The sequence below is a fragment of the Dendropsophus ebraccatus genome, chromosome 1, assembly GCF_027789765.1.
Source record: "Dendropsophus ebraccatus isolate aDenEbr1 chromosome 1, aDenEbr1.pat, whole genome shotgun sequence".
Taxonomy (NCBI): domain Eukaryota; kingdom Metazoa; phylum Chordata; class Amphibia; order Anura; family Hylidae; genus Dendropsophus; species Dendropsophus ebraccatus.
The window spans coordinates 144980010-144993059 of NC_091454.1; the positions used below are offsets into that span (position 1 = coordinate 144980010).

Consider the following 13050-nt stretch of genomic DNA (forward strand, 5'->3'; position numbering starts at 1 on the left):
TTCACAGAAAATGGTCTGCTATTTACTACAGGTCAATAAGTAACCCTTGTGAGGTGTGACAAGAGGATGGTAAGCTCCTGCCCGCTATCTTTTTGCTTTCAAATGGTGGCAATTAATGGCCTTCACAGCCAGAGCAGGCCACACACAGGCTGACATAGAGCTGGCATGGATATTTGTTTATATTCCCATTCCCTTCTTTCCATTTATGTCTTGAAATGTCAAATTAAGACTGTAACCCGCAGGTCTTCAACTGTATCGTCCTCTCTGGAGAAATGTGCAGCCATGGGGAAACCTGTCCTGTGTGTATATACAGCTGCAAATTTTTCAGTTTTGTATAACATCAGTGACCAGTTTTGGTAGCTACCAACCACTACAAACATTATAGTATACACACACAATATATATATATAGTTTTAGGCTATGTTCACATTACGTTTGAGACCAGCCGTTTCGTGACCTTCGGGTGATCTTTCGATGTGTGTACGATGTGTGTACGATGTGTGTACGCTCCGGCCGGGATCCCATTGCACATAAGGCTTTGTTACACACCGCAAAACTACGGCCGTAGTTCTGCGGCGAGAACTACGGCCGTAGTTTTACGTTGTGTGAACATAGCCTTATACACAAATATATTACTATTTGCGTCTTGTAGCGAGTCTATAACGGTGAGCTGGTGCAATGCCTAAGCATCTTTTTATGTTACATAGCTCAAGGATTACACATAATTATGTCAACACTTCAAAAGTACATACACGTGAACTAGTAACCCCCAATCCATACCTATTCCTGTAAAGCTGAATTCAACATTAAACGTTAGTGGGCAGAGGCTAAAGGTCATTTGCAAAACATCTTAGAAAATGTATCTAAAAATCAAAGATATCTCTCTTGCTGAAGATGGGAGAAAAAAAAATCTATGCTGTAGTAAAAAAAAAAGCCATGCTGTAGTATGTGTGTATAAATGTATGTTTGATAAACTTTATAAGACATCAGAATGTGTCCTGTGGTATCTGGAACAAGACATTCAGAGCAGATCCTTTAAGTTGGAGATGGATTGAATTATTCTTTGTTTTTCCTTTATTTATGTGAAAAACAATACAAATTAATTTGATTTAAAAAAAATGATTCAGGGGCCTCCATGGGTCAAAGTTGCTTTTCCAGCACATCATACAGGTGCTTAATCAGATTGAAATCTGGGGAATTTGGAGACCAAGTCAACACCTTTAAGGGGAACTCCAGGTAGAGGTTAAAAAAAATGAAACTTCTGCAGAAGCATAAAGCATTAAATACCTATCTATCCCAGTTTTGAAACTACCAAAAATCCATTTGTTTTGGGGAGGTTTTGTTCTGTATTATGTTTCTGTACTTCCTGGTTGAGCAGTTCCCAGAATGCAGTACTAGTTCCAGAATGCAATGCTTTCCCTCAGCTGTTCATCACAGTCCTCAACCCTGCCCATTCCCCTCCCAAATCTGTTGCAGAACATCTAGGCTGTGTTCACACATTGCAGTTTCATTGTGTTACTGAATTATTTGCAGCATTTTATCATTTAATTGTGGTGCCACTCACAGAGCACGCTGTATTCTCTACCTGTAACACCACACAGTACACTGTATTCTCTACCTGTAACACCACAAAGCACACTGTATTATCTACCTGTAACACCACACAGCACCCTGTAGTCTCTACCTGTAACACCACACAGCACCCTGTATTCTCTACCTGTAACACCACACTGCACGCTGTATTCTCTACCTGTAACACCACACAGCACGCTGTATTCTCTACCTGTAACACCACACAGCACCCTGTAGTCTCTACCTGTAACACCACACAGCACCCTGTATTCTCTACCTGTAACACCACACAGCACACTGTATCCTCTACCTGTAACACCACACAGCACGCTGTATTCTCTACCTGTAACACCACACAGCACCCTGTATTCTCTACCTGTAACACCACACTGCACGCTGTATTCTCTACCTGTAACACCACACAGCACACTGTATTCTCTGCCTGTAACACCACACAGCGCACTGTATTCTCTACCTGTAACACCACACAGCACACTGTATTCTCTACCTGTAACAGCGCACTATATTCTCTACCTGTAAAACCACACAGCACCCTGTATTCTCTACCTGTAACAGTGCACTGTATTCTCTACCTGTAACACCACAAAGCACACTGTATTCTCTACCTGTAACAGCGCATTGTATTCTCTACCTGTAACACCACACAGCACACTGTATTCTCTACCTGTAACACCACACAGCACACTGTATTCTCTACCTGTAACACCACACAGCACTGTATACTCTACCTGCAACACCACACAGTAACAGCACACTGTATTTTCTACCTGTAACACCACACAGCACACAGTTACTACCTGTAACACTATACAGTATGTTGTACTTTCTACCTGTAACACCACATAGCACACTGTACTCTCTACCTGTAACACCACACAGCACACTGTATTCTCTACCTGTAACACCACACAGCACTGTATCCTCTACCTGTAACACCACACAGCACACTGTATTCTCTACCTGTAACACCACACAGCACACAGTTACTACCTGTAACACTATACAGCACGCTGTATTTTCTATCTGTAACACCACATAGCACACTGTACTCTCTACAGGTAACACCACACAGCACACTGTATTCTCTACCTGTAACACCACACAGCACACTGTATTCTCCACCTGTAACACCACACAGCACACTGTATTCTCTACCTGTAACACCACACAGCACACTGTATTCTCTACCTGTAACACCACACAGTTACTATCTGTAACACCACACAGCACGCTGTATTCTCTACCTGTAACACCACACAGCACACAGTTACTACCTGTAACACCATACAGCACACTGTATTCTCTACATGTAACGCTGATATTGGAATAAAGTAAAGAACTTTAAAAAAAATAATAATAATTCTTTCAATTTCCACGCACATATTATGATCAAGCATCTTTTATCTTTGAAGTTGATCCCCACAATAAGGAGTTTATCCGATATTATCTTACATGGGATATACTGTGTACACCTCGTTTTTTGTCCAGGTGGGATTGGCAGTGCCAGCTCTGATCCTCTTTGCCGTTTAGCATCATTTACTTGTGTTACTGTATCATTTTTGTGAATACGCTGCAATGACACTCTAACATGTGTGAACACAGCCTTAATTTCACAGCACACTTCTGCACAATCAGCAAAATTGCAGCAGCTGCTTCTGGCTGGTCAGAGATGTTGAATGACTCAGGGGATTGGGGGATCCAGCCAAGCCTCCTGTGAGATCATGCCCTGCCCCCTGTCTGCTTCATCAGTCTGTCCTCAGCAAACACACACAATGTGAGACAGAGGCATGGAATATTTGTCTCCTAAGGTTGGAGAATACTGGGAGCAGGAGACAATGTGAATTGGAACAGAGGCCAGTTTTCTTCACTTCCTGGATTTCTATCAGCTACCAGTGTGGTAGAACAGTACAGATACGGTAATACATTGTATAGACACATCTATATAACTTTTAATGTACTTTTAATAGAAAACAAATTTTCCTTATGTGGAGTTCCCCTTTAAACTCTTTGGTATGGTTTGACAATTTTCACAGTGTGGCTGGGCCACTGCCAATAAAAATACTATTTTCCTGAAAGGGTTTTCGTCTACAACATGTCAAACTAAAATCAACATGAATGTCAGCACCCAAGGTTTCCCATCAGAATATTACCTAGAGCATCCCATAGACTCTGCCAGCTTGCCTTCTTCACACCGTGCATCTTGCCATAATGCTATCTCTTGCTCATCCACGGTGTAAAAGAAACCATGATTTATCACACCAGGCCACCTTCTCCCCTAATCCTAAGTGACCATTGCAATCAATTATTAAGAATCAATCATGTAGATACTGTATGTTTCCTGGCTTCTTAATGATCTAGATGAAGCTACATTGGTGTTTGCCTTATTCTAGACTATATTAAGAGGTAGCTTAATTGCTGATTTACTGTTCCTGCGGCCACTGAGGAAATGTTCCTTTTATAAATCCTACAGATCTGAGTTTTGGAATGAGAGACAGCTTCTTCACCCTGCAGTGACCTTTGGTTTGTGTACCATGCCAATAAAAATAAATTTGTCAGTGACATTAGTTTATTTTTGGATCTCCTCGCTAACTTAGCAAGGATCCAGCTGTTCTTTTCAATCCCTCTAAATCCCATATGATCCCCTTGAGCATTGTTTAGAATAGATCTGGACATTTCGTTTTCATAATCCATTATCTTGTGCAGATCCCCCATCTCTTTCCAGGCATGTATTGCACATAACTTAGTCGCATGTTACAAATGGATGATTGTAAAAGCCTGCCGTCTTGAGCTGTCTCTCCCTAGGAATAATGATTTCCTCTTCCCTTTAATTCTCCTTGTTACTATAAGTTTATGACTGTTGCTCTCAGCTCTTTCCTGCCATCCGTCACATCTCTTCACACTCTGTTTACTCATCAATTAGTGTTATCACAACATATCGTTCATTGCTCTTCCCAATTCTCCCAGCCCTAATCTCTCTCTCCTCACTGTCCCTTATTGCTCCTCCTAGCCAATTTCTTCCATCTCTCCCCCCCCCCCTCCCTCTTGTTATTTGGCTCTTAGTTATGTGCCTTGATATATGTGTCTTGTAAAAATATACATAAATCCAGGTTATTGAGAGTGTATGGTGCTTTGCCTGACATGCACAAACCAATGCAAATCTGTGTACTACATTATACAGACAGAAGGAAAAGATTATCTTTTTTTGTGAATGAGTCTCAGTCACTATAGTACCACTGTATCAATTGATATATTTGGAATCAAATATTATTTGCTAATACATTTGCACAACAAGGAAGGGGTCTGCAGTAATAGACCTCACCTTTTCACTGCCCTCCTGTTCTCTTCCTACTTCAGCTATCTTCTCCCTCCACTACACTCTCTTGTTCTGTAATGCATTTGGATTGAGTTAACATCAAAGTGATGTCTTGGCACTTACAGCCGTGCATGGAAAAGCCAAACCAGGAATGTGATTGGCCAGCTGCGCTCAGGCTGTAAACAGCATACTTAATCCCCAATACCAAAGGCAATAATAGCAGTATGTATAAATCTATGTATACCATAAAGCTGCTTTTTATATCTATTTTTACAATTTTGCCTTGGATACAAATGTGTTCAAAACTGTGATTACAAATAGATCCGGATGTTCATGTGCTAGGAATGTTGGACAAGGGGAATAAATGTTTATACAGAGTAGCAGAATTTCTACATAGTAAATTTCTTTAATTGCGTTCACATTTTCATTGTAACACATTTTCTGTCGACTCATGGTACACAGTAATTAGCCTGATTATCTTCAATTATGATAATCTTTATTTTTGCACCCATTCCATAAAATCAGTTTAGTTCAAGACTGGCTTAAGGGTATATACAGGCAGATTTCAGATCGTATTCTGAGCACTAAAACATTTTAGATATGTCTATGGAAATATTACTGCATTAACTTAAATGGAGTATTGGCAACTGTATACTGTAATTATTAGTATTCCTAGTACGTTTCTTGTTCTATTTAATAAAACAGCACAACTACAGTGTATAGAATTCATAGTTCTTTATTGTCAAGCATTTCTTACTGTTAAGGAAACATTCGGAAGGATTCAGTGGCCCCATAGAGAATTAATAGAGCTCAGGCCACAGGGGGATTGTGGGGGCACTTGGACCCCCCCCCCCCCCAAAAAAAAAAAAAAAAAACCCAACAACTTAGAGACTTAGATATATGTATATATATATATATATATATATATATATATATATATATATATAAAAATTTTAAAGGGCACATGGGGCCTCACTCCTGAGACCTACTGTAATCTTAAGCTGGTGAAGCAGGTGGCAGTGCTTTCCACTGGGTAGACGTCTGGAGATCATTTGCTCCATAGACCTTTTGACATATCTGAGAACATAAAAACAGAATAGTGCTATAGAAAAAATAAGGAAAAAAAATTCAGTTTAAGTACCCATCCTTCATGTTAAGGTGACCCCAGATTTGCGATGGATATACACTGTACATTGTACCATTGCCCCCCCCCTGGACTTTTATTAAAGGGGTATTCCAGGGGAAATAAATCACTTTTTTCCTATGCACAGGATAGGGGCAAATTAGGTGATTGTGGGGAGCTCGATCTCTGTAACCCCTGCCAACCTCCGTATCAAGCCCTGTCAGCACTGTTATGAATAAAGCTGTGGGTACGGTACATGACCTGCGGCTCTATTCATTCATATGGGGCGACAGAGAGAGCCAAGTACGCTAGAAGAGTGCTGTTATCGCGGCTCTATTCAGAAGAGAGCCGGCGGGGCCCGATATTGAGATCGGCAGGGGGGAACAGAGGTCAGACCCCCCTGCGATCTCCTACTTTTCCCCTATCCCGTGGACATTTTTTCCTGAAATACCTCTTTAAGCCTACCTCTACTTAAATCAAGCTTGTGGTGGGATTGATAACAGAACAGAAAAGTGCAACATCACACTGCAAATGCCAAGTGGTAAGTCCGCTCATCTTGCTAGCCGCAAACAATTGTCTGGCCTTTGATAAGGCAATGTTTAATTATGAGGCCATACCAGTTGCAACTGCTACAGGCTATTTGTGCAGGTAACAAAGAAAAGTGTATAGAATTTATCAATCTTTACAAGACAGCAGCCACCAGCACTACCAAGGCAGGGTGCATAACTTTGAAAGGTCACAGGTGAGAATAAGACACAGCAATATGCTTGTAGATTACTGGTTGATGCTCACTTCAGAAAATCACAAGTAAATTACAGTATGTCAGTAGGAAAGGCAAGAAGGGCACTCACCAAATGACGTGATCTTTATTTTAAATGTTCATTAAAAATTCATAGAACATGCTAGACAGCTAGCGAACACCAGATACCTCACAGAAATTCGTTACAGCTGTTTCACGCGCATGCACACATCAGACATTCGCAAAGTGTCTGAGGTGTCTGGCGTTCGCTAGCTGTCTAGCATGTCCTATGAATTCGTAATGCACGTTTATAAAATAAAGAAGATCATGTCATTCGGTAAGTGCCCTTCTTGCCTTTCCTACTGATGGACTGTGTTTAGAATTAAGTGACTAATCTCAAAAACTTAATCATAGCATTGGTGACCTCAGTGGAAGACAGTTTGAGAGGTGTTTGGGGTGTTTGTTCATACAGCAGGTGGAGAGAACACAGAGCATTCATAAAATGGTTAATTGCTATAGTGACATACAGCTTTGAAATAGGATTTGTCTTTTTAACACACCGATGCCATTTCTGATGCCAAAGTTTGCCTTTGTGCATACATGTACTACACCTCAGTACACCTCAGAACAGTATTTCTGTACATATGCATTGAGTTTTGATTTTATTGCATATAATACTATATATTCTATACAATATAATACAGTTTCATTCAGATTAGCATCAAAGGCACATAGCTACAGAGTTTATATATTTGCAAAAAAGACAACAGTCCATCAAGTTTAACCCATATACCCACTGGGGGAGATTTATGAAAGGGTGTAAATATACACCTGGTGTAAACTGCCCACAGCAACCAATCACAACTCCTCTTTCATTTTAACAGAGCTTAAAGCTGAGCTGTGATTGGTTGCTGTGAGCAGTTTACACCAGGTGTATATTTACACCCTTTCATAAATCTCCCCCATTGTGTTGATCCAAAGGAAGGCAAAAAAAACCCCAAAAAACTTACGGGGAAAATGTCAAATGCCCCACACTAGGGGAAAATATTTTTCCAACTCTAAATTTCTTGATCAACATCTCCCCTTCAGAAATCAAGCAAGCATAAGATGGAACATATTTTTCAGGCACCCAGGCCCCTTTTGATCCTGTTTGATGGGTGAACCTTTATAACATCATATGGCCTTGAGAGTCCTATAGTCTCATTGCTCATACAGTAAAGGATCTCTGTGATAATTGGAAAGCCTTCTTTTTTCTAGATGTAGAGGATGCTTCCTTGTCATAATTGCAGGCCTAGATACATTGTAATTAGATAGCCTCTAAGCCTTCTCTTTTCCAAATGATATAACTACAAGTTTGATAGTCTTGGCAGTACAATCCATCCATTCCTTTAATTACCTTATTCATCCTCCTCCGTACCGGCTCCAGTTCAGCTGCACCTTGGATGGATACATGGAACACATGAGAAGTTGTGCATTTCTTGTAGAGAAAAGTTAGTATTTGATATAAGCATTTTGCAAACATAATACAAATATGAATAAATAGTTAAATATTGGAAGTAAAATTGGAAGTTCAGTCGAATAAAATATAAAATGAAAGATTATGAGCAGTATAAGATATGGTATGAAGGGAAGTGGCTAAAGAGAAGGATATAAAATAGGGAAGGAACAAATAATACATCTTGACAAATAAAATGAGATGTGCAGAACACAATTTATTTGGAGCCGAGTAGATATAGGCTATAAATTATGTGTTTATTTCTTTCCCTTTTCTTGTAAAACATTTACCTGGAGGGTTCATACATATACTCTTTTCAAGCAGCAGTAGTCTGCATATTATATATTGTGCACTTTTCATAATATATGTGTCTGTAGTTAGCTCAATACTTCAATACTAGAACACAAAGAAGATGTGACAGACCTCAACAGTGCAAGGTGGAAATTGCAAGAAATAATGGCAACACTGTGATTGAAGGGAACTCTTGAGCCTCCTGCAACTATCCTAAGGATCAATGATAGGGACAGTGTATTGGCAAGATAGTATAGTGGAGATGAAATGTTTTTCTTGACTGTTACTAAAATAGTAAAGGGGAAAAATAGGATGTAAAGTGTTTGTTGGCTTTTTGTTTAGACAGGGGGAACACAAATATAGCCTTCTTACTGCTTGTAGGGGGGCAGAGTCTCACTTTCTAACCACCTATTGTTCAAGATAGTTATGACTTTAGTGGGCAATGCAGGAGTATATCCTCGAGAAAAATATGAAAAATACGGATAAATATGTTGTAAAATACACTGAAAAAACATATCCTTGTATTTCTGGCATTTCAATATAAATTGGCCTATACATGCCTGTGCAACCCAATGTGTTTTTTACTCTGAATATTAATGGATTAAGTGGCATTTAAATTAATCACACAAATTTCCAATATGCAGTGAAAAAAAATGTTTGCAGCAGTTAACAGTGTAAATGAAACGGCATATTCCTATTGAAAACAATGGGCTGTTACATGTGAATCTTCAGACGACATTGCTTGCTGGCAGCAGATGTAAAGTAGTGCTCAGTAGGTCCCATTATAATGTTCTATCTTCAGCAGATAAAAGTTGTAAACGGGCCAGGGTATCATTTTCCATCATATGTTAGTTGTATTTCTGATCTTTTGCTAGTGCATTTATAGCAAATGTACCACTACATTTATTAGTTTAAGATTTCAGTATAACCTAATTGGCAGCGCTAGTGCCACCAGTCCTTCATACCACGTATCACTCATTCAGTCTCCTTCGGCGTCAAGTCTTTCCACAGCCTGGCTCTGCACAAGATCTCCCTAGGCTGGGGACGGATTTGATTCTCCTGGCTGTGCATCACTAAGGGGAGGAGAAACTAGCACATTTGTATATATAGAAACCAAAGGAGAACTTGGGAACTGTGTGGCACTCTGAGGAACGGACGGCACTGTTAGAATCTGTGCAGCGCGGTCAATCAGATTGTACTGTAATCTTAATTTATTAGATCTAGTGGTACATTTACTGCAAATTTGTTATAGAAAAGAAAGGAATAATTATCGGCAAAATGGTCATGCTCATGCATTTAGCACAAGAGGACAAACAGCTACCAGAAACCCATGCTCTATGAGCTTGTCAGCAGATCATATTGACAAAATCTCATATTTTGTCCAACTTAAGGCCCTATTACTCTGTTCACTACAATGATCGAAAATAAGCGATTATCTGTTCATGTAATAAAACTAAACGATCAAATGAGGAATGAAAAATCGTTCATTTTTGTCTTTCAACATGTTGAAAAATTATTGTTGGTAGTTTGCCAATTGTTTGCATATCTGTTGTGTAATAAATTGTTTGCCAATAAAACATGTTGTGTGGGTTGTTCTGAGGAATGATGAGCGACCATATAACGACATCAAAACAACCGTTCATAACCAACAGAATCATTCGCTACAAAATTGCTAGTTTTCACTAACAATCTATCCTTATAGTAAATCTTTAAACGATAATCGTTATGTTTAATTTATTTATTTATTTTTTATCTCTTGCATGGTTTCTGTTTTACCATGTAGGTTTTGCTATAACATCACAATTTGGCACAACCTATGAAGACACACATAGATTTGTATTTATGCAAAACATTTACTTTACATTTCGCAATAGTGCACTGCGTAAAAATACTTATAATTGTTTTACTTAAATAAGCTATGTTCACACATGGGGGAGATTTATCAAACATGGTGTAAAGTGAAACTGGCCCAGTTGCCCCTAGCAACCAATCAGATTCCACTTTTCATTCCTCACAGACTTTTGAGAAAGTGGAATCTGATTAGTTGCTAGGGGCAACTGAGCCAGTTTCACTTTACATCATGTTTGATAAATCTCCCCGTGTATTTTTATCAGTATTTTGCTCAGCATTTGTAGCCAAAATCAGGGGTGGAAGTAACAGCAAAAAGTATAACGGGAAAACCTGCACAGATTCTGTATTTTTAACCCCCTCCTGGTTTTGGTTGAAAAAATCCTGACAGAAATTCTATGTGTGTACATAGCTTTATATTGATGTATATAGTAGGACCACAACAGCTAGCTATACACAATTGATTGTTTTATGTTTATTTATGCTGACCCCTTTATGACATTTTCTAATTTAGAATTAAAATCGCTTTACTTATTTATGATTCAATCTATACAATCAACTACAGCCTATAAGTAGATACAACTGTTACTTCATTAAATTTAACATTTCATTTCTGATTTTTAAAAGTAAAAAATGTGACACAGCAAACAATGCTTGACACCAAACCTCAACTTTCATGCACATTCCCATTTCATGCATCTTTATTTAGGCTATGTTCACACTGCGTATGATTCCGTCCGTAGTGCGAACCGCGAATATATGCACATAGTTTTGAGGTTGATGCGTTCGCTTGAAAGTATACGATATACGCCCGCACAATGCACACTACGTATGAGCTTACGGCCGGATCGTATACGGCGCCATGAAAAATGAACAAGACCATTGTTTGAGGACGGAAATGTTGAAACTCACGGCCGTGGATTCCCATGCGGTCCCGTACGGAGTACTTATTTCAGCCAAATTGAACGTGATTTTTAGATCCAAAAGGTTCTGTGAGTTTTATTGGGCGAAGATTTCCAAGTAAATGACCTGTTTCAGATCAAGCTAGGGAAGCATAACTGTACTACGGGCGTATGTTCGCGGTTCGTACGCATCCGGCCGCATGTCGATTTTTCCCACACCCGTAGTTTTAGCCGCACATGTATGGCGGCGTACGAACTACGGATGGAATCATACGCAGTGTGAACATAGCCTCATAGTGTTTGGTGTTGTGAATTGAGGTGAGAGAATGACACAGATTATAAAACCACATATCCTGTTTCCATGTGTGTCATCTGACCTGCTGTTTGCTTTACAACATATTTAAAGGTGAGGATACAAGTAGTCTAACAACTAATTTTAAAATATCTATACATTTTTCACATGGTGGTCTAACAAACCAAGTACCTACTCACATATATAGTTTACTTGTCAATTTTCAGAGCATCATTCATAGTAGATCCCATGCTGATAGACATAACTTTTAGATTAAGGGCATACATTTTTCTGTTGAAAAAAATCCATTTTATAGATCTGAACAGGGTTGTTTCTGCAGCATGTACATTGATTTCTGCAAGCCTTATTCAGTTGAATGGGAGAGTCACAGAAATTTCTGCAACAAAACTGCAAAGTGAATCTGTAACAGGCAGCAGATGTGGACCCGCTGTCAGGAGGCCGGTTATTCTGTCAGGAACCGGACAGCAGGACAAAGACAGTGAGCCCTAATGCTGAACCCCGCCCACTGTCCCTACCTGCTTGCCGAAATCCGCCCTAAGATGGCGGCGAGCAACTGGGCGGCGGTTCCTGTGCTGGCTAGGTGGGACACAAAGACAAGACAGACAGACAAAACACAATAAAGAATGGTCGACAGTCCGGGTCACAACAATCGGGCAGCGCAGTACAAAAACCAAATCCAACAAGCAAGGTCAATAAACAGGCAATATGGTCAGGGGCAGGCAGCAAGCAGGGATAGTCAGAATACAAGGCAAAAATAGTCAGAATAAACACAGAACTAAACAGAGGCAGAAGCAGGCTGAGACAAGCTCAATAACTGGCACCAGAATGAGCCTCAGCCAAACACTTATAGGGAATAAGGAGGAACTCCCAGCCCCTATTGGACAAGGCTCCTGGTTCCAATCAGAATCACCTGGGGATCAGAACTGGCAGCAGTGTAACTCCTTAATAGCCAGAGCACACAGCAGAAGGGTGGGGCTGAACATCATGATAGAAATAGGCCAGTGTTCAGACAGGGTTCAGGTTACTGCACAAGACATACAAAACACTGAATATCAGCGCCATCTCAGCCGCGCAGCACGAGCTGAGGGGCGCACGGAGTTTATCCCAGGCACATTCATGACACCCGCTGTGATACCGAGCTGGTTTGGCTTTAAACCACACCAGGGAGCAGAGTCCAAGTGACCTCTACATGATTTACCCTTTATTTCACTCCAGGATGTGTAAGCTGAACTTCTGCAGCTAGAGGACACCAGGTTGCTCCACAAGCATGGTCCCAGTGTGGGTAGCAATTGGTCCCCAAGTACCAAACAGTCAGTGCAGTGTACGAGGGAACAGGCCACGAGATGAGCAAGCAGAACACACAGGTGTCAGGCAGGCAAGTGTAATGTGAGTAACAGGTATGGGTTCACTGAATAGCAACGGAATAGCAAGCT

General features: G+C 40.2%; 1 protein-coding gene across 1 annotated transcript in view; it reads right to left on the bottom strand.

Annotated features, from left to right (window-relative positions):
• LINGO1 (leucine rich repeat and Ig domain containing 1) overlaps positions 1-5002 on the bottom strand; it is a 312997-nt gene extending 307995 nt beyond the window's left edge. Inside the window, exon 1 of the mRNA XM_069956411.1 lies at positions 4913-5002. The gene's annotated coding sequence lies outside the window, so the exon portion shown is untranslated. The remainder of the gene's footprint in view (positions 1-4912) is intronic.
• Between the last annotated feature and the right edge of the window lie 8048 nt (positions 5003-13050).